We start from the raw sequence: 16,359 nt of genomic DNA on the forward strand, positions 1-16,359 counted from the left end.
CCGGTCGCACTATAGTCAGTCGCAGTTTAGGGACGATCATGACTATAATGAAGCCGATTCGGGCAGGCGAAATGCTAGTCGGGGGCATGAACGAAGAGGTGGAGATAGGAACCCCCCCACTAAGAGAGAATAGGCCAATGAGCCACAATGCTGGGGGGCAGCCCAGACAGCATAACATCTTTCATCGGCTGGGCGCTAGCGAACAAAGGCGCAGAGATGATGACCTCAGGGACATGCTCAATGACAGGTGCGAGAGGCATGATGAGTACACTCCTCTGGTACCAGTCGCCCCAGAGATCCCAGACGTTCAGGCTCAAATTGATGCTCTGAATCAGGCGGTACAGCAGCTGGTGGGGAGCCGAACATCCCACATTGAGTACGATCGGAGGAGAGGCACTCCGTTTGTACAGAGGATTGTTGTGGCAGAAACCCCCAGCAAGTTCAAGATGCCAGTGCTGCTGAACTTCGATGGGTACAGGGACCCAGTATCTCATGTAAACAAATTTGAGATACAGATGGATATTTAGAAGGTGTCAGACGATGCCCGCTGCGGGATTTTCCCCGCCACCCTATCCGACACTGCTCAAGAGTGGTTCTCTAAGTTCCCTCCTGCTAGTATAGTATCATGGGAAATTTTCATAAAGGAATTTTATAGTGGGTCGCGTACACCCCACATAGGCCAACCAGCTGGTCGATATACGCCAAAAGGAGGGAGAGCCCTTAAAGGAATACGTCCAGCGTTTCATGCGAGCAGCGGCTGGAGCCAAAACAGTGGGTGATGAGGGAAAGATGATGGCCATAACTGTTGGGGTTAGGTGCCATTCTCCCCTCTAGAACAGCCTAAGAAAGAATGGGGTAAAAAGTACCCAGGAATTTCTTGATCGAGCTGATCGATAAATCAAGCTCGAGGATGCGATTGCCAATGAGGGGAAATTTCCTACGAAATATAAGGGGCCAAAGGAAGATCTCCCCAAAGCCGCCAACGGGTCAGATAAACCCAATGGCAACAGCAAAGGCAACGGGAATGGAAATGGTAAGAATGGTGGAAAAAGGGCGAACAATGAGCCATCAACATACGAAAATAAACTCCCCAAAGGCAATTGATACGAGTCGAGATTCACCAACTATATGGCCTTTGTCGAGAGTAGAGCAGAGGTCTACCAGGCGACCAAGGCCAATGTCCCTTATAAGCAACCAGCACCTATAAGGAAGGATATTTTCAAGAGAGATATAACAAAATTCTGTCATTTTCACAACGACTATGGACATGACACCAATGAGTGTAACCAGTTGAAGGACGAGATTGAGTTCCTTATCAGACAAGGACACCTAAGAAGGTATGTATGAGTCGCAAGAGGGTCTCAGCGAGAGGCTCAAGGAGGCAAAGAGCAAGCGCCTGCACGCCAACTCTCGCCACCTTTACAGCCAGCTCTTGTGGCAAGTACGTTACTCACCATCTGTGGCGACCCACACCTTGTAGGAGATAGTGGGAAGGCAAGGGAGCGATACGCTCAGACCTTACGCCATGGCCAGGACATCGAGATGATGAGTGTGGAGGATTGAGTACCTAAAAAAGCTCGAACAGAGGATGAGTTGATTACCTTCTATGAGGACGATGCCTAGCATGTCCGATTCCCACATTCAGATCCGCTGGTCGTGGACGTCCAGATTTTCAATATGATGGTTAAGAGGGTGTTGGTTGACACAGGGAGCTCAGTCAACATCTTGTATAAGTCTTCACTAGAGAGGATGAAGTTGTTTGTCAAGGACCTGGAGTCGTGCCACCAAACCATATATGGTTTTTCTGGTGAAGGGCTCACGTCAACAGGGTCGATTAGGCTCCCCGTTATAGTAGGAACTTCACCCACAAATAGGAAATTACTCACTACTTTCATAGTAGTTGATTGTCCTTCGACGTATAATGCTGTAATTGGGAGGCCTATTCTGGTCGACCTGCGAGCTGTAACCTCGGTTTGGCACCTTGCCATGAAATTCTCAACTGACGCAGGGGTAGGATGCATATTGGGAAACCAATGAGAAGTGAGGGAGTGCTACAACTCCTCGATATCTAAGGCGAAGAAAGGTGGATCGACGGAAACCGCTGGAAAAGTGTTGCAGACGGCCAATGAAGTACAAGCCCAATCAGGTGATTGTGTCACCAAATAGGGTGTTGCCCAAAGTGAGGATAGGGACTTGGATCCTTTCTTTGGGGATTTTGATGAAGAAGTAGGACCCATCGAGGACCTTGAAGAGGTCCAACTCGATGAAACAGATCCGACCAGGGTTGTGAAAGTCAGTAAAAACTTAGAGACAACAACCAAACAAAAACTGGTGGAATTTTTGAAGAAGAACCAGGAAGTCTTTGCATGGTCGCATAAAGACATGGTTGGAATAGACCCGGCAGTTATCAACCATGTCCTGAATATAGACAAAAGTTTTCCACCAGTACAACAAAAAAGACGGCTGCTCGACAAAGACAGATGAAAAGCTCTAAAGGAAGAAGTCGAGAAGCTAAAGGAGAATGGATTCATCAGGGTAGCATTTTATCCATTGTGGGTCTCTAATCCCGTACTAGTTCCCAAGCCCAATGGCAAGTGGAGAACGTGCGTGGATTTCACAGACCTCAATAAAGCCTAGCCTAAAGATTGTTTCCCACTCCCTAGAATAAACCAGCTGGTCGATGCCACTTCAAGGCATGAGATCCTATCATTTATGGATACATACTCTGGGCACAATCAAATCAGTATGCACCCACCTGGTGAGGATCACACTAGCTTTCGGACCGATATAGGGCTTTACTATTACAAAGTAATGCCCTTCGGTTTGGAAAACGCTGGTGCGACTTACCAGCGACTAGTCAATCACATGTTCAAGGAGCTGATCAGTACAAACATGGAAGTATATGTTGATGACATGTTGGTTAAGTCGAAGAAGGCAGAAGGACACATAGGAGACTTGCAAGAATGCTTCAACGTCTTGAATCTAAATCCCCTCAAGTGTTCCTTCGGAGTTGGATCATGGAAATTCTTGGGATTTACAGTAAACTCGCGAGGAATTGAGGCCAATCCCGAGAATATTAAAGCCTTGGTCGATATGAAATCACCAATGAAGATCAAAGATGTTCAAAGTTTAACCAGAAGGATTGCTGCTCTAAGTAGATTTATCTCCAAATCAATAGACAAATGCGTCCCATTTTTTATTCTACTTAGAGGCAACAAGAAGTTTGAATGGACGGAGGAGTGTGAGCAGGCTTTTCAAGCTTTAAACACGCACATGTTGCAGCCACCGACCCTATCGAAGTCGGTTGATAAAGAAACCCTGTTCATCTACTTGGCGATCACAGAATATGCTGCTAGTGCTGTTCTAGTAAGAGAGGAGGAGAATGTGCAAAAGGTCGTGTATTATGTAAGCAAAAGGCTAATAGGAGCAGAACTGCAATAACCTCCTATTGAAAAGTTAGCCTACTATCTAATCTTAGCCTCCAGAAAGTTGCGGCCGTACTTCCAAGCTCACCCAATCACAGTTTTGACCGACCAACCTCTACGGCAAGTTCTGCAGAAGCCAGAAGCCACGGGCCGATTATTGAAATGGGCGGTTGAACTTGGGTAGTTTGATATGTCTTACTTACCACGAGCAACGGTAAAAGGAAAAGCTCTGGCCGACTTCATCGCGGAGCTCACTGGGCTACCAGACAGTGAGCAGACAGTAGAGCCTGAATCTCAAAGCCAAACTCCCTCTTGGAAGTTGTTTACAGATGGTTCTTCTAGTGAACATCACGCTGGAGCCGGAGTAATTTTGATAATGCCTAAAGGACATTGATTCCATTGCGCAATTAGATTTGACTTCACTACTTCTAACAACGAAGTAGAGTATGAAGCACTGTTCACAGGATTACGATTAGCCAAAGACATGAACATAAAGTCACTAGAAATCTACAGTGACTCCCAGTTGGTGGTTAATCAGATCATTGGAGAATACCAAGCTAGGGGCCTGAAGATGGTCGCTTACTTGAGTAAAGCAAAGGATCTGTTGGCACAGTTTGAAAAATATACTCTCCAACAAGTACCTCGCGACCAGAATTCAAACGTTGATGCTTTGGCCAAATTAACGAGTACCAAGGATGCTAACACCCTGAATATAGTACATGTTGAATGGCTTTCCACACCAAACATCCAAGTAGAAGAAACCTCTCTAGTGATTCATGTGGAAAACACTTGGATGGCACCTTACATAGAGTACCTGACGCATGGTGCGTTACCGACGGACAGAAACAAATCTAGGACTCTTCAACGACAAGCAGCTAGGGATATCCTAGTCGATGGAATCTTGTACCGAAGGGGATACTCGATGCCACTCCTCGGGTGTATTTCAAAAGAGAAGGCCAAAGAATTAATTAGATAGGTCCACGAAGGCTTTTGTGGGGATCACGCTGGGGGGCAGAGTTTATCGAAGAAGATCCTAAGGCAAGGATACTTATGGCCAACAATGAATGAAGATTCGATGGAATTTGTGCGAAAATGCGACAAGTGCCAAAGATTCTCCAAGATTCCACGAGCAGCCCCTAATGAGCTAAAACAGATGCAAATTTCATGGCCATTCACAGTGTGGGGCATAGACTTAATCGGATCTTTGCCCACAGGGAAAGGTGGCGTCAAGTACGCCGTAGTGGAGGTCGATTACTTTACAAAGTGGGTTGAAGTTGAGCCACTTGCAACCATAACGACCAAGAAAGTGCTGGATTTCGTGGTCAAAAACATTGTGTGTCGCTATGGATTGCCAAGAAAAATTGTCTCAGACAACGACACGCAGTTCGATAGTGATCTGTTCACGGATTTTTGTGAGCGGCATGGAATTATCAAAAGCTTTTGTTCAGTTGCTTACCCGCAGGCAAACGGGAAATTCGAGGCTGTCAATAAAACACTGACGGATACTCTGAAGAAAAGGCTTGAGGAAGCAAAGGGGGAATGGCCCGAGAAGTTTCCTGAAGTCCTCTGGTCATACAGAACATCCCATCGAACAACAACCAGCCATACTCCATTTTCCCTAGCTTATGGATATGAGGCTATGCTACCTATGGAATTAGATCTGCCATCGCATTGACGGATAGCATACGATCAAAACGCCAACAGTCAGTTATTGATGGAGTCTTTGGATTTGGTCGAGGAAAGGTGCGAGCAAGCCCAACTCTGAGTAGCAGCTTACCAGCAAAAGGCTGCCCGGTATTTCAATTCAAAAGTGCATGAAAGGAAATTTAATGTGGGAGATCTGGTACTCTGAAGAGTCTTCCTTAACACCCGTGACCAAGCTGCTGGAGTACTCGGGCCTAACTGGGAAGGACCCTACCAAATCGAAGAAGTCCTTCATCCAGGCACTTACAAACTTGCTCTCTTAAATGGAGATCTCATTCCTCGCTATTGGAATGGAGAACACATGCACAAGTACTATCAATAAACAATTCTTCTTAAATAATTGGCTTGTATTAATTTTACTTTTTACAATTTTATGAATAAGGGTTAGTCAATTTTGTGACTGATCGCTTATAAGTGTAAGATCATTTTAGTGATCACTCGTACATACACGATTTGTCTATTTCTTACGATAAATGAAAGGGATTGTGCGCAGCCAGTCAGTCTTGCCAAACTATTGTATTTAGTACAAGTATTTGCTCATTATGTGTTGTTTTGTTGTAATATCATTTTTACGAAATTTTATTACGAGCAAAAATGTCCAAACAGGTGTTAGTCAAGGCAAGTGACTGAGGACCTAAAGCTCCTCAATCACTTGGGGGGCATATGAGGTATCTAGTAAGCAAAGCATATCAACAGGTATGTAAACACACGAGCAAAATAAGTGAAAGCATGCTACGGTACTTAGAGTATTTTTTAAAATTTTGTTAAATCAAACCAAAATACTATGCTAAGCTCGGTCATGCGAACAGATGTCATAATAGAATGCAAATATTATTGTTATCCCCAATTCCTGCAGGAGCTTTGGGCCTTCGCCCTGGCCCGCGGTCAGAGGGCCAGCTCGGCACATGGGCCCGGCCCAAGGTCCCTTGGTTTGAAGATTGCCCAAGGGGACTGGTACGGATCAAGGACTCTAGACTGGGCCCATTGGAGGGGTCTGGGACTTCCCTCCGGGTTCGTCCTCAGCAAGAACGGTCCGGGAGATGTCCAGAGCGCCCGGACCGTCGCGGCCTACGCGTTCCTGTCCCAGACCCTAGTATGGTCCGGGCCTATGGTAAATGGAGCGGGCCAACGGTAAACGGACCTGGATCACCTCCTCCCCGGTCGAAGGGCCAAGCGTCCAGGATCCTGAAGCCGCCTCATTCCGCGTGGGCATTGTCCCCCACTTTTCGCCTGCAGAAAGGGTCGCCTCGGGATCGCACACTGATGTGTCAGGACTGCGTAGCCAAGTACCCTGACCGGTCTTGTCTCCTGAATCAGCCTCGTGACTGGAAGTGGTCAGAGCCAAAGTGCCGTTTTGTCGGGCGAGGCTTGCTTCTCAGGTCAACCAATTGGGCCTTAGCTGGTTTGAATTTCGTGTATTTTATACCTTTTTGTATTGGGCCTCCACTAGAAAGGCCCCTTGTACCCATTTCTCTGATGGGCCCGGGTCGGATCCGGCCCAGACCCGGTATTCCCCTCAGCTTATAAATATAAGCTGTAGAACAATGTAAAGGGGTCTTCTGAGGGAAAAAAGGCAGAATCTCTGTTCAAATATTACTAGAAAACTCCATTGTAAAAGCTTCTTCTAGCTCTATTATATAGACTCGTGGACTAAGGCTAGTTAACGCCCCAACCACGTAAAAACCCCGTGTCGACCTTCTACTTTCATTATTATTAACAACAAACATTATTCATTAATAGAGTTGCCGAAAATCTCGGTTAACAGTTTGGTGCTTTCATTGAGAGCTGAAGGAAGCTAGCGCCAACGTCAGGCCTTTACTACGATGGTGAACACACGACACACCACCTTCGACCCTACCAATCCAGAGCAGAGCAACGGGGACCCGCTGCCTTCTCAAAACATTCCTCTGGACCCGCCCGAGGACGTGCCTCAGGCATCCCACCAAGACGAGTCGCAAAACTACGAGGGTGGGGCAGAGTACGAAGTAGAAAACGAAGAAGATTACTACGACGAGGAAAACGAGGGGGAGTATCACGATGAAGCCACGGATCCTGGAATCCCCCGCGACGATCAGCAGGCCTCGGAGGTGACTAGACTAAGGCAGCAAATCCTGGATCAGGAAGCCAGAATGGCTGAACAGGCGGAGGCACACTGCCGGGTGCAAGAGTCTCTACGAGCCCTACAGGCGCTGATGGCCGCACAGGGCCCAGCAGCCAACCCCACGGCTGGCCCACTTCCAGAAACGCAACAAACCGCTCCCCAAGAGAAATTCGGGGGCCCCAAGGGTGCTAGTCCGGTCCGTCCCCCAGAGCCTTTTCCCGACACGGCTCCGAGAGTCCCGGACAAGGAGCGACGGAAGACCCGGGAGAAGACCAACCCCGTCGAGAAAGCCGGGGAACGTTCACGGCCGTTGCCTAGGAAAGAGAAGATGCGCCCCGTCCCAGGACGAGGCCACCCAATCGATCCGCAGGGAACGCGGCCGCAGAACGAGCAGCCTCGGCATGCCCCAAGGCCGAACGGGCAGGAAAGGTCTCTGCACCCTAGTGCCTCGGTCAACAAGAACCGTCGGGAACGGTCTCACCGCGAGGATCGTCGCGCTCTCAGTCCAGGGGATGACACTTCCCGGGTAGATTTACGCGATGGACTGAATGCCCGGAAGGAGCGGGCCCGCAAGGAAAAAAATCCTCCCTCGAGACAGCGACCTCAGGAACGACATCAACGATAGGAGGAACGAGAGAATCCCCCTAGAGGATAGCATGGCCAAGCTACTCATGGAGCAGGTGGCCGCTCTAAAAAAGGTCATTGATCGCCTGGTCCGCAAGCAGGAAGGCGCGGACACTGACTCCGACGAAGAGGATAAAGAGCCGTGCGCGAGGCACATCCTGGACGCCGTATTGCCCAAAGGGTTCAAGATGCCGAGCCTCACAGCCTATACTGGAAATACAGATCCTAGGGATCATCTGTCCCGGTACAACCGACTCATGACCGTGGCTCACGTCAGCGACGACGGCAAATGCCTCTGCTTCTCCATCACGTTGGGCGGTCCCGCTGAAGAGTGGTGGAAGAGGCTTAAACTGGGGTCCATCCAATCATGGTTCGGGCTACAGTCGGCATTTCGAAAGCAATTCGTGGCCGCCATGAGGATGGACATGCAAATCAGCGCCCTCGCCAATATTAAGCAACTACCCGCAGAGACATTGAGAGCCTACATCCAGCGCTTTACTGAAGAAGCCTCCAAGACAAAGGTCGATGATGGACAGCGCCTGGTGGCACTGCAGTCTGGAATTCGGGCCGGGTCCCCACTTTGGGACGACATGCAGCGGAGTAAAGCCGCCACTTTGGAAGAATTCATCAGGAGGGCCCAAGGATTCATCAACTGGGAGGAGGCTCAGATCCAGGCCTTCGGATGGCCCCCGGCTCCTCACCCCATCCCTCAGACGATTCCAGGAGGTGCGGGACAGTTCCCTACGCAGCCCTACGCCACGCCCCCTATAGTCCCGGGGACGGCCGTCACGCCCGGCATCAGTTACACCCCTACGGTATACGGCCCTGCAGCTTCGGGGTACGCCCCGGCCCAATCAACGCACTTCTCCGGTTATGGCGTCGCGCCGGCAGGCCACAGTATTACTCCCGTCGTAGCCCAGCAGTCGCAGACGGGAGTAACCGAGGCAAGCGTGAATCCCTCCCGGGGGAAGCGATCGGGCAAAGGCCAGAACCGGCCTGAGCTAGCCAAAAAGGGGAAGAGGGGCTACGAGCCCCAATATTCGGAATACACCAACTTGGTGGACACCCGGGAAAACATCTACCTGGCGACAGAGAGAGCGGTCCACTACCGGAAGCCTAGCCCCATGTTTAAGGGGGGGAGGAATCCGAGAGACACCAGCAAACGATGCGCCTATCACAAAGACGTGGGCCACACCACCGACGAGTGTCGGCAGCTCAAAGATGAGATTGAAAACCTCATCAAGCTGGGGCACCTCCATTAGTGGGTAAGAGTGCCCGTGGGTGTCCCGGGCATGTCAACAAGCCCCAGGCAGTCCACGGCGCTGGTGACGACTCGTACATACCCGCCCCAGGGAGGGTATGCACAGGGACCTCCAGCGCAGGCCCCTTAGGCGACCATCGCCGTGCCGGCTCCCAGTCCGGGAATGCCCTATTCTTCCGGGGCCGCACCCCCTCGAGTGGACGGACATGTGGCGACCATATCGGGCGAACCCCACCTGGGAGGACCTTCGAAAAATGACCAGAAGCGCTATCTGAGTGAGCTAGACCACGACCAAGAAGTTTTCGCCCTTGTCCAAGCCCCGGCTCAGCGCCCTAAACTGATGAACCTCCCCATCACATTCACGGAGGATGACGCCCGCAACGTCCATTTTCCGCACCACGATCCGCTGGTCATAGATGCTCAAATTGCCAACAAGTTGGTATCCCGCGTGTTGGTGGATGACGGAAGCTCCGTCAACTTATTGTTTAAGCCTGCCTTTGCCGCCATTGGCCTAACGGAGGCGGATCTGGCATCCAGCCCAACCCAAATCTACGGCTTCAACGGAGATGCACTTCTCCCCATGGAAAAGATCCATCTACCGGTGACGTTGGGGGATGAATTGTAGCACTCATTCAAGTTCTGCACCTTTGTTGTGGTGGATTGCCCAACCGCTTACAACGTCATCTTTGGCCGACCCGCACTGGTCGAGTTCGGGGCCATCACCTCCATCCGCCATCTTTGCATGAAGTTCCCGTGCGGCAACGGAGGAATAGGGATTGTCTGGGGAGACCAAAAAAGCGCTCGAAAGTGTTACCATGTCTCCGCCCGTCCCATATATATGGTCCAGGAGGAGCCCGTCGAGCCGGCCATCCTTCCGGCTGAGCAAGTAGTCCAGGAAGAGGATGATTTGGACCCGCGAATAGAAGACGATCGCGTCTTGGAGCCAATGGACGAAATAGAAGAGGTATGCATCAGCGAAACTGACCCAACCAGGACCGTCCAAGTAGGAAAGAGCCTTTCGGCAGACATTCGGGCTGCCATTCTCGCTCAAGTGCAGAAAAACCAGGACCTCCTGGCCTGGTCCCACTCCGACATGACCGAGATCGACCGCAATATCATCTGCCACGCATTAAGTATCGACCCAAGTGCAACACCGGTCCGCCAGAAGCGCAGGCCTTTGGGGACGGAGAGGGCCGAGGTCCTCAAGCTGGAGGTGGAGAAGTTGTCTTCCATCAACTTCATCTGCGAAGAGGTATTTCCCGTGTGGTTGGCCAATCCGGTCTTGGTGCCGAAACCGAACGGGACCTGGAGGACTTGCATTGACTTCACGGATCTCAACAAAGCGTGTCCTAAGGACTGTTTCCCACTCCCCCGAATCGACCAAATGGTGGATGCTACGTCTGGTTACGAGATCTTGAGTTTCATGGACGCTTACTCCGGCTACAACCAGATCTCCATGCACGTGGCGGATCAAGAGCATACTAGCTTCCAAACTGACAAGGGCATCTATTGCTATATAGTCATGCCTTTCGGACTCAAAAATGCCGGAGCAACTTACCAGAGGCTCGTCAATCGAATGTTTCGGGCCCAGCTAGGGCGAAACATGGAAGTATACATCGACGATATGCTGGTCAAGTCCAAGACGTCGTAGAACCATTCGGACAATTTGGCGGAGGCTTTCGCAGTTATCCGGAAGTACGGGATGAAGCTGAACCCTAAGAAGTGCACCTTCGGTGTGGCTTCCGGGATGTTCCTGGGCTTCATAGTGAGCTTCCGAGGAATCGAAGCCAACCCAGAGAAGATCAAGGCACTGATCGACATGGCCTCTCCCCGGAAGCACAAGGACGTTCAAAGCCTGACGGGGCGGGTGGCCGCCCTGAGCCGTTTCGTTTCTAAGGCCACGGACAAGTGCGTCCCATTTTTCAACGTCCTTCGGGGAAGCCAGCGGTTCGAGTGGTCACCCGAATGCAAAGAGGCCTTCCAGAAGCTGAAAGAACACCTGGCCAAAGCCCCCATCCTGGCGAAGCCAGTCGAAGGAGAGCCTTTGTACCTATACCTGGCCGTGACCGAGCACACCATCAGCGCCGCGTTGGTACGAGAAGAGGAAAGGACACAACTCCCGGTATACTACGTGAGCAAGCGGTTACTAGACGCCAAATCTCGGTACCCGTTGATCGAAAAGCTGACTTTCTGCCTATTGATGGCTTCCCGGAAGCTTCGACCTTACTTCCAGGCTCACGCCATAAAGGTCTTAACCAACCATCCCCTGCGACAGGTGTTGCAGAAACCTGAGTCGTCAGGGAGACTCCTAAAGTGGGCAATGGAGCTGAGCCAATTTGATATATCTTACGTGCCCCGGGTGTCCATCAAAGGACAGGCCCTGGCCGATTTCATAGTCGAATGTTCTGGGATTCCCCCAGAAGAGAGTATCCCCGCAGCCCCCGCGGCGCCCGTTTGGAAAATCTTCGTGGATGGAGCCTCGAACGAGAATGGGGCCGGCGCCGGGATCATCTTGGTGTCACCGCAGGGGCACCAGCTACAAAATGCCCTCCGTTTCCAGTTCAAAGCATCGAACAACGAGGCGGAGCATGAAGCTGTCCTAGCCGGCCTGCGTCTAGCCCGGGAGGTAGGGGCAGCGAACCTCGAAATTTACAGCGATTCTCAGCTAGTAGTCAGGCAAATCTCGGGGGAGTATCAGACCAAGGGAGAAAGAATGGCGGCATACGTGACTCAAACGAGGGAGATGCTCCAGACGTTCGCGGCGCATTCCATTCGCCAGATTCCCCGGGAGAAGAATGTTTTCGCGGATACATTAGCGAAGCTGGCAACTGACGCAGAGGCCGAACTGGCCGGACTGATTCCCATCAACCATCTCCCCGTCCCGAGCATCTGGGCTCCCACCGTCCATACCGTCGACCACTCCACTTCCTGGATGGGGCCGCTGATCCGATACCTGTCTATCGGGGGAAGTTCCGAACGATCGAGCCGCGGCTAGGAAGCTCCTGTACCAGGCCCACCGGTACGTCATGATGGACGGGAAACTCTATCGCCGGGGACTATCTATGCCTTACCTCAGGTGCGTGTCTGGGACTGAGCTGGGCGCCATCATGCATGAGGTCCACGAAGGCTTTTGCGGAGATCACACAGCCGGGCCCAGTTTTTCCAAGAAGATTCTGCGCCAAGGATACTTCTGGCCCACCATGAAGAAAGACGGCATAGACTACGTCCGCAAGTGCGAACAGTGCCAGAGGTACGCGAAGATCCATCGGGCCCCCCCGACAGAGATAACCTTGATGAACAGTCCCTGGCCCTTCGCGGTGTGGGGGATCGATCTTGTGGGATCTCTTCCGCCGGGAAGGGAGGGGTAAAGTATGCCATTGTGGCTGTAGACTATTTCACGAAATGGGTTGAGGCAGAGCCCATGAACACGATCACGTCAAAGAAGGCCTTAGATTTCGTCGTCAACAGCATAGTGTGTCAGTATGGCCTCCCCTACAAGATCGTGTCCGACAACGGGAAGCAGTTTGACAGCCTCCACTTCACTGATTTTTGCGAAAGACACGGTATAGTGAAGAGTTTCTCGGCAGTCGCCAGACCACAGGCGAACGGGCAGGCCGAAGCCGTGAAAAAAATCCTAAAAGGGACGCTGAAGAAAAAGCTCCAGGCCTGTAAGAGCAAATGGCCCGAGGAACTCCCCCACGTATTGTGGGCCTACCGGACGACCGAAAGGACGTCAACCGGGCACACCCCCTACTCAATGGTTTATGGATGCGAAGCCGTCATCCCAATTGAAACGACCGTCCCGTCCCATCGACGCGACACATATGATCCCACCCAGAACCACGCTTTGCTCCAGGAATCGCTGGATCTTATCGAGGAGATCCGGGAAGAGTCACAAGTGCAGTTGAAGATGTACCAGGGCAAGATCGCACGGCATTTCAACTCCTGAGTCAAGAACCGTAAGTTTGAAACCGGCGATCTAGTCCTGCGGAGGGTCTTCCCTGCCACTCAGGATCCGGGAGTAGCATCCTAGGCCCTAATTGGGAAGGGTCGTATGAGATCCAGCACGAGGTCTGCCCCGGAATGTACCGCTTGAAGCGACTCGATGGTTCTGAAGTTCTGCGAGCCTGGAACGCGAAGCATCTCCGTAAATACTACCAGTAGTCCTAGAACTCGTCCCAGTTTAATGTTTACGTTGTAAGCAATGTACGCCTCAGGGCTAATTCCCTTTTGAACAATGAAAATGACATGTGCAAAACGTCATAAAGGGCTATTGTCACCATGAAAATGTACGCCTCAGGGCGAAATCCTTTCGAATTTCTTTCTCAAGTGACCCCAGACCCGTCTCCGCTCACTTGCGGGGGGTGTCATCCCAGGCACGAGCGAAATAAGGGGACCGAGCCAAGGCCGGTCCCACCCCGGACGAACGACGTCCAGGGATATAACAAAGGACCGAGCCAAGGCCGGTCCCACCTCGGACGAGCGACGTCAGGGGGTATAACAGAGGACCGAGCCCAAGGCTGGTCCCTCCCCGAACGAACGACGTCTGGGGGTATAAAATAAAGCGGACTGAGCCCAAGGCCGGTCCCGCCCTGAATGAACGATGTCCGGGGGTATAAACTTAAGAGGACCGTGCCCAGGGCCGGTCCCACCCCGGACGAACGACGTCCGGGGGTATAACAAAGAGGACCGAGCCAAGGCCGGTCCCACCCCGGACGAACGACGTCCAGGGATATGACAAAGGACCGAGCCACGGCCGGTCCCGCCCGGACGAACGATGTCCGGGGGTATAATACAAAGGACCGAGCTAAGGCCGGTCCCGCCCGGACGAACGATGTCCGGGGGTATAATAAAAGGGACCAAAGCCAAGGTCAGTCCCGCCCCAGACGAAACGACGTCCGGGGATATTAAAAAAGAGGACCGAGCCCAAGGTCAGTCCCGCCCGAACGAACGATGTCCAGGGGTATAACAAAGGATCGAGCCAAGGCCGGTCCCACCCTGGACGAACGACGTCCGAGGGTATAACAAAGGACCGAGCCAAGGCCGGTCCCGCCCCGAACGAACGATGTCCGGAGGTATAAACTTAAGAGGACCATGCCCAGGGCCGGTCCCACCCCGGACGAACGACGTCCGGGGGTATAACTAAGAGGGCCGAGCCAAGGCCGGTCCCACCCCGGACAAACGACGTCCGAGGATAGGACAAAAGACCGAGCCAAGGCCGGTCCCGCCCTGACGAACGGTGTCCGGGGGTATAATAAAAGGGACCAAGCCTAAGGCCGGTCCCTCCCCGGACAAATGACGTCTGGGGTTATTAAAAAGGGGCCACGCCTAAGGCTGGTCCCCCCCGGACGAACGATGTCCGGGGGTACAAAATGAAGAGGACCGAGCCCAAGGCCGGTCCCCGCCCCGGAAGAGCGACGTCCGGGGGTATAAAAAGGGGCCACGCCTAAGCTTGGTCCCGCCCGGACATTGTCCGGGTATATAAAGATATCCGGTTTGCCCCAGGGTAAGGCCGGGGCCTAAAACTGAAAAGGAGGACGAAACGCCCAGTTGAGTCAAGGACAGAGACTTGGAAAATTTAGTTGGGTCTAGTCCCAGCCGTTGGAACCAGAACTAAATCTCTGCAATCAGTTAGTCACGGCAACAAATCGAAATCCCTACTGAACAATGGAAGGAAGCTTTCTTAAAAACCAAAGAAAGTAGCAAGGTTTTAAATTTAATTACAAGCCAAAAACATTAACAAAAGTACAAGGTCGGGACTCGGGCCTATGGCGCATCCGCCTGGAGGTCCGCGTCCTCCCTCTCCTTGGCCTCATACTCGGCACGCTTTGATTCAGGATCAGGGAAGACAAGGAGGTTCATGTTCTTATCCTTGCACCAGGCCATATAGATGGCCTCATCAAAGGTGACATCCAGTAAGTTATCGGCCTCCTCCTTCTCCTGACGGGTCGTCTCATGCGCTACCTTCTCCTGAAGCAGGGAGTCGCCCAGTTCGCAGACTCGGGCTTTCAGGGCCAGGATCTCCTCCTTGTCCAGGGCGGACTGTGCCGCGGCCGTCTCCAAGAGCGTCGCCCTTTCGTCGGCAACTCTTGTCTTCCGGGACAACTCCTCTTCCAACCCAACCTTGGCGCGGCCAACCTCCTCGCGCTCCGCCTTCAGACGGGCCATGCTTCCTGGAGGTGGGCCGTTTCCCGGCTAATGGTCTCCTTGACGGCCTCCCTCTGGTTCACGGCCGCCTCCAGCTCCAGCTTGGCCGTCTCCATCTTTATGGCAAGCTCGGCCACCAGATCGGCACTCCTCTGGGATAGTAAATCAACCTGGAGCAAAGAAAAGTTAGAAAATAAAACCACCACCAACAAATGATGGAAGGAATATGAGTGAGGTGAAAATTACCGCGGTGGCCTGGTGGCGGAGAGCCTGAGAGATGAACGGCACGTCTGGGTTGGCTATCGTGGCGTACCTCTTCAGCTGAAGGTTGGACATAGTGCTCCCAACCTGATCCAGCAGATCAGCAGCCATGGGGGCGATGTCCTGGCCCAGCTTGGGGCGGAAGCCCGCCTCGGCAGCTAGCCGGTCCATGATCGGCTGGGGAACGCTGATCTCGGCAGGACGGTCCGAGAACTCGACCTGACGATGGATTTTCAGGGCCTTATAAGCGTCGTCCCTCCAGCACCGGCCGTTTTCCCAGGTTCGATTGATCAGTCGGGACTGCTCGTCCCGCAGGGCGAACTCCCCCTCCTCGAGAAGAGTTGGGCGGAGGGGAAGGACAGGCGGAGCAGGGATTTCCTTCGCGATTAGCCGACTCTTCCCGTGCGACTCCTCAGTTGTTTCCGCCCGCGTCGTCCGGGGCCTCTTCCCGAGGTCGCCTTCCCTGGCATCGACTTCCGGGCCCCTCTTCCCTGAGCTCCGGCTGACGGCTTCGCCCGCTTCCAAATCAATCATGGAGGGCTGGTCAAAAGAGACGTCTGCGACAGGCTCCACAGCCTGGAAGGGAACCACGGCCAGAGCTTCGCCTGGACAGGGCACTATCCCGGGTGTTTCACTGGTGGGGAGGGGCTCCGTGCCCGTCACATCATTTGCCCTCCTGGCCGCCTTCTTGGCCACCCATTCCTTGATGAGTCTCCTCATCTCTCTGGCTGGGTTAGACATGCCGGAATCGTCTGCAAAAGTACAAGAAAATGGAGTTAGGACGGTAAGCCAAACGGCAGAAAATACACAGCAGTAAAAAACAGCCCGGGACGAAC

The sequence above is a fragment of the Humulus lupulus genome, chromosome 5, assembly GCF_963169125.1.
Source record: "Humulus lupulus chromosome 5, drHumLupu1.1, whole genome shotgun sequence".
Lineage (NCBI taxonomy): Eukaryota > Viridiplantae > Streptophyta > Magnoliopsida > Rosales > Cannabaceae > Humulus > Humulus lupulus.